Source organism: Sardina pilchardus, chromosome 3 (genome assembly GCF_963854185.1).
Source record: "Sardina pilchardus chromosome 3, fSarPil1.1, whole genome shotgun sequence".
In the NCBI taxonomy this organism is placed as follows: domain Eukaryota; kingdom Metazoa; phylum Chordata; class Actinopteri; order Clupeiformes; family Clupeidae; genus Sardina; species Sardina pilchardus.
Genome location: NC_084996.1, coordinates 35,434,602 through 35,442,587, shown reverse-complemented (window position 1 = coordinate 35,442,587; position 7,986 = coordinate 35,434,602). Strand labels below are relative to the sequence as shown.

Genomic DNA, 7,986 nt, shown 5'->3' with positions numbered 1-7,986 from the left:
ACTCACTGTTCCACTCACAGGTCAACTTAATTGTAGTATGTAAAGACAGATGAGATAAAGTGTTAATAAACTCAATATCAAAACACTAGGCTAGTATTTATTTCAGTGGTTTATTACAATGATTAGTAGGTCCAAAAATGAATTGCCCTTAAGATTATCAGTCATATGCAGAACTTCAGTCTTGCAGCACAGCTCAGGTGTAAAAGTGGATATACAGCAAAGACAACTTTGACAGATAGTATTGAACTAATATATATATATATATATATATATTAGACAGGTTATATATTTCACAGTAATACTGTAGTTCTGAATAGTTCACAGGTAGTTATCGTTATGGTCCAGAATCTTAATTTAGTTCAGAGTATGTGCTTTCAAACTTTACACAAAATATTTACTTTAGTTTAATTATTGATTAAATTATGAAATATGGCACTGGAACTGTTAGGTAGAGGGAGCACTTGATGACACCGATGAAGAATGAGAGGGAGCCCTCAAGTTGAAGTCCTCACACACCCCAAGTTCAGCCTTGCAGCACAGCTCAGATGTAAAAGTAGGTATGCAACAGCAAAGACAACTTTTGACAGATATTATTCAAATATATAAATGGTTGAGGTTTGTAAAGTTCACAGTAATAGTTCTCTATCCGAATAGTTCACAGGTAATTCTTAGTATGTTTCAGAATCTTTATATAGTTCAGAGTATGTGCTCTCAGAAAGTGGTAAATTACTGTCTGAAATATGTTTGCAGGTACTGTATGTTACAGGATGCTGCTGGTTCACAGTGGGATTCAGAGTGTCAGTATAATTCAAAGTAGTATTCACAGTATTCAGTTTCAAATGAGTATTCAAGTCTGAAAAGAGTAATCAAATCTCAAAGTATTCAAGTCTCAAATAAGTATTCAAATCTCAAAGTATTCAAGTCTCAAAGCAGTAATCAAATCTTAAAGTATTCAAATCTCAAAGTATTCAAGTCTCAAATAAGTATTCAAGTCTCAAAGGAGTAATCAAATCTCAAAGTATTCAAGTCTCAAAGGAGTATTCAGTTAGTTTCAAAGGAATATTTAGTCTGAAAATGGCACAGAGTAGAGTATGTACAGAGTAGAGTATGTGCAGTCAAATATGTTCTCAGGAAGTGTTCGGTTCTTGTCGTAGATATGTTTGCAGGTAGGCGTTAGTGGGTTCTGTTGTATATGAGTGCAGTGCAGGGTGTGCAGACAGACAGGCACAGTGTCACACGTGACAGAGACACCACTCTGGCAGAGCTGGTCTGGAACAAGCCTAAAAGGGAAACAAAAAAGAACACACACACGTTACACACTTCCAAAAATAAGGTACACGGCAACATTGCTGCTTTGCTTGCTCCACAGTGAAAAAGCATTATCGTTTCTATCAATTTCAGCAATAGTAATAATGATGTAGCATGAATTAAGTGAAGTGAGCGAAGAAAACTAATCCAAAATCCAGCACAGCTGTACATTAATGCACATCAGGAGCAGATTGTGTAGGCAGCTGTAGATTACATTGTCTGCCATCATCTTTTAGGTCGGACACATTTGTAGTTGTCAATGCCGATGTGGTAGGCACTTAAGAATATGGAGGGCTGGCCATTCTGACATCAAGACAAGAAACCTGTGAGTCAACTAGTTTAACTAGCTTGCTAGTTCTGTCAGTCACATTGCCTCCATAGGTTACAGTAGATCTATACCAAATTGGTGAGGTAGCTATTTTTCTTAAGGCAATTATAATTTACATGTTTGTGTAAGCAAAAAATGTAAGCAAGCAGCATGGCTAATCTAGCTGTAAAAAATAATTAAAATGACATACCTGAAAAGTCTGCAGCACCGCAAAAGACAGAATGAGTCTTGAGATTATTTTTCTTTGGCAAAAACTGCCACACCACAAGTGGAGGTGGTGATGGAGGATGGTGATTGAGTCTTTAGAAAGACTATTGTTTTCTGTTGTGAATAAAGAAAAATGTGTGAAATTGTGACCACTACTATAACTTTACAATGCAACACAATTACCTAACTTCTCATCTGTGTGATCAAGTAGTATCAATAGCATGACTTGTACTCGGGCCAAGCTTAGAAATAAGTTTGTTTGCTGTAACATCAGAATCAGAAACAAATTGTGCTAGTAGGTTGATAGGCTAGACATTTTTAAATTACAAGTCAACAAGTCTATTTTTTCTTTTTTTTTTATGTTTTATCATCCCGTTGTCCATTGCCCGTGTGCCTTATGAAGGTGTCTATGTTGGCAACATCTTGCCTACCTTACATGCTGGCCTAGTCATGTACGTCCTAGTTCAAGTTCAAATTAGTGGAACTTCGACCCCATTGGCGTTGACGTAGTGTTTTTAGCATAAATAAACTAGCAATAAACTAACTTGTTTTCTTGCAGCCTCCGGTACATTAGTCAAATGCAAAATACTGGTGTATTTTTTTTTAGAATGTTCGATGTGCTGCCGTGTCTGGTGTAGCCATGTTCCACTATCATCAAATGTCTGAATTCACGAGTACTACCCGACGTCGGACATAATTCATAGACGTTGTTTTTTACAATTCATACATCGAATAAAAGTGATGATAATGGATGGCACACAATAGAGATGTTTAGTTAAAGTAGATAATAGCTAGACAGACAGTTAACGTTAGCAGCTAGCTGTCAAACAAGATTAAAGTTACCTCAGGTAACGTAGCAGGCAATGTTAGCTGCTAGCTCCTAACAGTTTCCAAATAGCAGACTTTGAGTCGGCTATGCTATTACCCAACCAATTGTTGAAAACAATTCGTAGTCTTTGCTTTTGGACAACATATACGTCGACTAAAAGTCACTGTACCTGTACCTCACAAAGTACAGGTCTAGAGGTTAGTAGCCTGGTTAACGAGGTCGTTTGCGTTAGCTCGAAAGTTAACGAAAGCCAGCCGTGTTAGCTATTATCAGACTCATTTAAGATACAAAGAACGCCGTTAAACATCGAACAATACCTTTAGTGTTAACATTAAGCAAACACAACTTACTTTGGAGGTAATATGAAGAGTCACAGCAACTTCTGGTCGGAGTCCTTGAAGGCACAGTAGCGACGACACCACTCAGTAGCAAGACGAATGAAGTGTAGTCAGCGAGTAGCTTCTAGCAGGTCGAAGACGAAGTGAATAACTTAGGTTTCATCAGGTCCCTGCACAGGTGTATTAATCAAGCACCATGCAGTCTGCATTGATAATCAAGGTGCTTGATTTTATAAGAGAGACACTGATACAGCTCTCTGAGAGTAGTTGATCAATTTAACTGGCTAGTCTTAAGAGAGCCAGACTGTGCTTAAAGCCTGAGACAGTAAATCATTTAAAAGTTGAATGTAGACTCTAATTAATGTTGATAGACAGAGAGTTTAATGGATGTTGATAGACAGTTTAATGGGTGGATGAGTGAATGGTCTGAAGAAGATGAATGGATAGAAAGTTGGATGGAATGTGCCTTATATTCTTGTAGAATGGAGAGACACAGCTCTCTACTGAGAGTAGTGGATACAGATACAGGTGTAATCAATTTAACTGGCTAGCCTTAAGATAGCCAGAGTGTGTGCTTAAAGCCTGAGACAGAGTAGATTGTTTAAAAGTTGAATGTAGATTGTCTAATTGATGTTGATAGGCAGACTGTTTAGAATGGGTGGATGAGTGAATGGTTTGAAGAAGATGAATGGATAGAAAGTTGGATGGACTTAGGAAGACTTATGTTGATACAGTTGATACAGGGGAACAGAAAATGTAGTCTCAAGAGAGCCAGTGTGCCTGAGAGAGAGAGAGAGCTGCTGCACCTGGACTGGCCACCTGGCGTAACATTCTAATTGCTGCCGTGATGTCATAATGAGCAATGTTAAGTCTATGGGAAAGTTTTTAATAGTTTTTAATTTATAGTTTAAAAAGTATAAAAGTTACAAAGTTGAAAAAAACATTGCACAGGTCTCCTTAGTAAGACCTACGTAGCAAAGTTTGAATCAAGTTTCTACGTTAAACGGTTCAAGCTGAATTGCGAGCGTTAGAAGAAGTTGGAATAATAAGAAACCTAGGAAGAACAGTACAGTGCATTTTCATGCACTGTAACTAGAAATGCAATTCCAAGGAATTACCAGTGCATGAAAATGCAAAAATAGATAGATAATGTAGATATGGTTACTAAGGTGTAGCTAGGGTAAACATGGTGGTTGCATAGTTTACAGAGAGTTGATAGTGTAAAGGTAGACATTTTAAAGATGAAACATTCCAGTTCTAACTTAACTAATGATTTATATTCATGTTAAAATGTTGATTAGCTAACTTAGCTAATGATTTCTAGCAGTTAAGTTAAAAATGCTAATTATGCTAGCAATGCTAACTTTACTAACAATGCTAACCAGGTTGATTAGCTAACTTAACCGATGATTTCTAACAGTAATGTTAAAAATGCTAACAATGCTAACAATGCTAAATTTGCTAACAATGCTAACCAGGTTGATTAGCTAACTTAGTTGATGATTTTTTGCAGTTATGCTAAAAATGCTAACAATGCTAACCATGCTAACTAGCTAACTTGCTAGTGAGGACTTTTATTTTGAAACATTTGTTGCTAGAGTATCCATGGTGGCCACTATCAAGAAACAAGAAGTTACTGCAGTATAATCATGTTAGTTGCTATGGAAACGGTCATAAACACTTTATTTTAATGGTTGCTATGTTGGTTGCTAGGTACATGGAGGTTTCATGTAGTTGACTGGAGGCATAGTGGATGATAACTGACAGTTGGAATGGTTGAACAGCTCAATAGTTGAGTAGTTTCAATGGTTAAATGATTTAATAGTGTATTATTGCAGTGAGGACCTTTATTTTGAAACAGTTGTGGACAGAGGAAGTAGTGAAACAGGATCTGTAGTCTTAATGAGATTGTATGCTTAAAGCCTGAGACAGAAGGTGCCTCTCATATAGCGTTTACGCGTCCTCTCTCGCTCCTCGATCCTCACTGATCTACATAAAGAATGATGGAGCGGCAACAATGGGATAGTCTAGCCCTTCTTCTATCTTTCTTTATGTAGATCATTGAGGATCGAGGAGCGAGGGAGGACATATAAACGCTGCTTGAGAGGCACCCACAGTAAATACTTTAAAAGTTGTATGTAGATAGTCTAATTAATGTTGATAGACAGAATGTTTCATGGATGTTGATAGGCAGATTGTTTAATAGATGTTGATTGACACATTTGACAGTTTAATGGGTGGATGAGTGAATGGTCTGAAGAAGATGAATGGATAGAAGGTTGGATGGAATGTGCCTTATATTCTTGTTAAGAGAGACACTGATACAGCTCTCTGAGAGTAGTTGATACAGGTGTAATCAATCATCACTGTTGATAGACAGTTTAATGGGTGGATGAGTGAATGGTCTGAAGAAGATGAATGGATAGAAAGTTGGATGGAATGTGCCTTATATTCTTGTAGAGTGGAGAGACACAGCTCTCTACTGGGAGTAGTGGATACAGATACAGGTGTAATCAATTCAACTGGCTAGTCTTAAGAGAGCCACAGTGTAAGCCTGAGACAGAGTAGATTGTTTAAAAGTTGAATGTAGATCGTCTAATTGATGTTGATAGGCAGACTGTTTAGAATGGGTGGATGAGTGAATGGTTTGAAGAAGATGAATGGATAGAAAGTTGGATGGAATTAGGAAGACTTATGTTGATACAGTTGATACAGGGGAATGAAAATGTAGTCTCAAGAGCCTGAGAGAGAGAGAGAGCTGCTGCACCTGGACTGGCCACCTGGCGTAACATTCTAATTGCTGCCGTGATGTCATAATGAGCAATGTTAAGTCTATGGGGAAATTGTAATAGTTTTTAACTAATAGTTTAAAAAGTATAAAAGTTACAAAGTTGAAAAAAACAAAGCACACCTGGCATAAGCAAGACCTACGCAACAACGTTTGAATTAAGTTTCTACGTTAAACGGTTCAAGCTGAATTGCGTGCGTTAGAAGTAGTGGAATAATAATAACTAGAAATGCAATTCCAAGGAATTACCAGTGCATGAAAATGCAAAAATAGATAGATAATGTAGATATGGTTACTAAGGTGTAGCTAGGGTAAACATGGTGGTTGCATAGTTTACAGAGAGTTGATAGTGTGAAGGTAGACAGTTTAAAGATGAAACATTCCAGTTCTAACTTAACTAATGATTTCTATTCATGTTAAAATGTTGTGTAGCTAACTTAGCTAATGATTTCTAGCAGTTACGCTAAAAATGCTTATTATGCTAGCAATGCTAACTTTACTAACAATGCTAACCAGGTTGATTAGCTAACTTAACCGATGATTTCTAGCAGTTATGCTAAAAATGCTAACTATGTTAACAATGCTAACTATGCTAACTAGCTAACTTGCTAGTGAGGACTTTTATTTTGAAACATTTGTTGCTAGGGTATCCATGGTGGCCACTATCAGGAAACAAGAAGTTACTGCAGTATAATCATGTTGGTTGCTATGGAAACGGTCATAAACGCTTAATTTTAATGGTTGCTATGTTGGTTGCTAGGTACATGGAGGTTTCATGTAGTTGACTGGAGGCATAGTGGATGATAACTGACAGTTGGAATGGTTGAACAGTTCAATAGTTGAGTAGTTTCAATGGTTAAATGATTTAATAGTGTATTATTGCAGTGAGGACCTTTATTTTGAAACAGTTGTGGACAGAGGAAGTAGTGAAACAGGATCTGTAGTCTTAATGAGATTGTATGCTTAAAGCCTGAGACAGAAGGTGCCTCTCATAGCGTTTACGCGTCCTCTCTCGCTCCTCACTGATCTACATAAAGAATGATGGAGCGGCAACAATGGGATAGTCTAGCCCTTCTTCTATCTTTCTTTATGTAGATCATTGAGGATCGAGGAGCGAGGGAGGACATATAAACGCTGCTTGAGAGGGACCCACAGTAAATACTTTAAAAGTTGTATGTAGATAGTCTAATTAATGTTGATAGATAGAATGTTTAATGGATGTTGATAGGCAGATTGTTTTATATTGATTGACAGTTTAATGGGTGGATGAGTGAATGGTCTGAAGAAGATGAATGGATAGAAGGTTGGATGGAATGTGCCTTATATTCTTGTTAAGAGAGACACTGATACAGCTCTCTGAGAGTAGTTGACACAGGTGTAATCAATTTAACTGGCTAGTCTTAAGAGAGCCAGAGTACTCTTAAAGCCTGAGACAGAGTAAATAATTTAAAAGTTGAATGTAGATAGTCTAATTAATGTTGATAGACAGAGAGTTTAATGGATGTTGATAGACAGATTGTTTAATAGATGTTGATAGACAGTTTAATGGGTGGATGAGTGAATGGTCTGAAGAAGATGAATGGATAGAATGTTGGATGGAATGTGCCTTATATTCTTGTAGAATGGAGAGACACAGCTCTCTACTGAGAGTAGTGGATACAGATACAGGTGTAATCAATTTAACTGGCTAGTCTTAAGAGAGCCAGCCTGAGACAGAGTAGATTGTTTAAAAGTTCAATGTAGAGCGTCTAATTGATGTTGTTGATAGGCAGACTGTTTAGAATGGGTGGATGAGTGAATGGTTTGAAGAAGATGAATGGATATAAAGTTGGATGGAATTAGGAGGACTTATTTTGATACTGTTGTGCACAGAGGATACAGGGGAACAGAATATGTAGTCTTCAGAGAGGAGCCTGAGAGAAACTGACAGTTGGTGCCCAGGTGGCTGACCAGCTGGGGTAACATTCTAATTGCTGCCGTGATGTCATAATGAGCAATGTTAAGTCTATGGGGGAAATGGTGATAGTTTTTAACTAATAGTTTAAAAAGTATAAAAGTTACAAAGTTGAAAAATACAAAGCACATATGGCATAAGCAAGACCTACGCAACAAAGTTTGAATGAAGTTTCTACGTTAAACGGTTGAAGCTGAATTGCGAGCGTTAGAAGAAGAAGTTTAACTAGAAATG

At 37.3% G+C, this 7,986-nt stretch overlaps 1 long non-coding RNA gene across 2 annotated transcripts; it reads right to left on the bottom strand.

The window, feature by feature from the left end:
• Positions 1 to 380: 380 nt before the first annotated feature.
• LOC134076270 (uncharacterized) lies at positions 381 to 3,404 on the bottom strand. 2 transcript variants are annotated; one of them, XR_009938583.1, is made up of 3 exons: positions 3,023 to 3,404; positions 1,827 to 1,957; positions 381 to 1,280 (listed from the first exon to the last, which is right to left on the bottom strand). It is a non-coding gene; the product is annotated as an uncharacterized LOC134076270 (long non-coding RNA). The 2 variants fall into 2 exon arrangements; XR_009938582.1 differs by having other exon boundaries at positions 1,827 to 3,404.
• Positions 3,405 to 7,986: the final 4,582 nt, after the last annotated feature.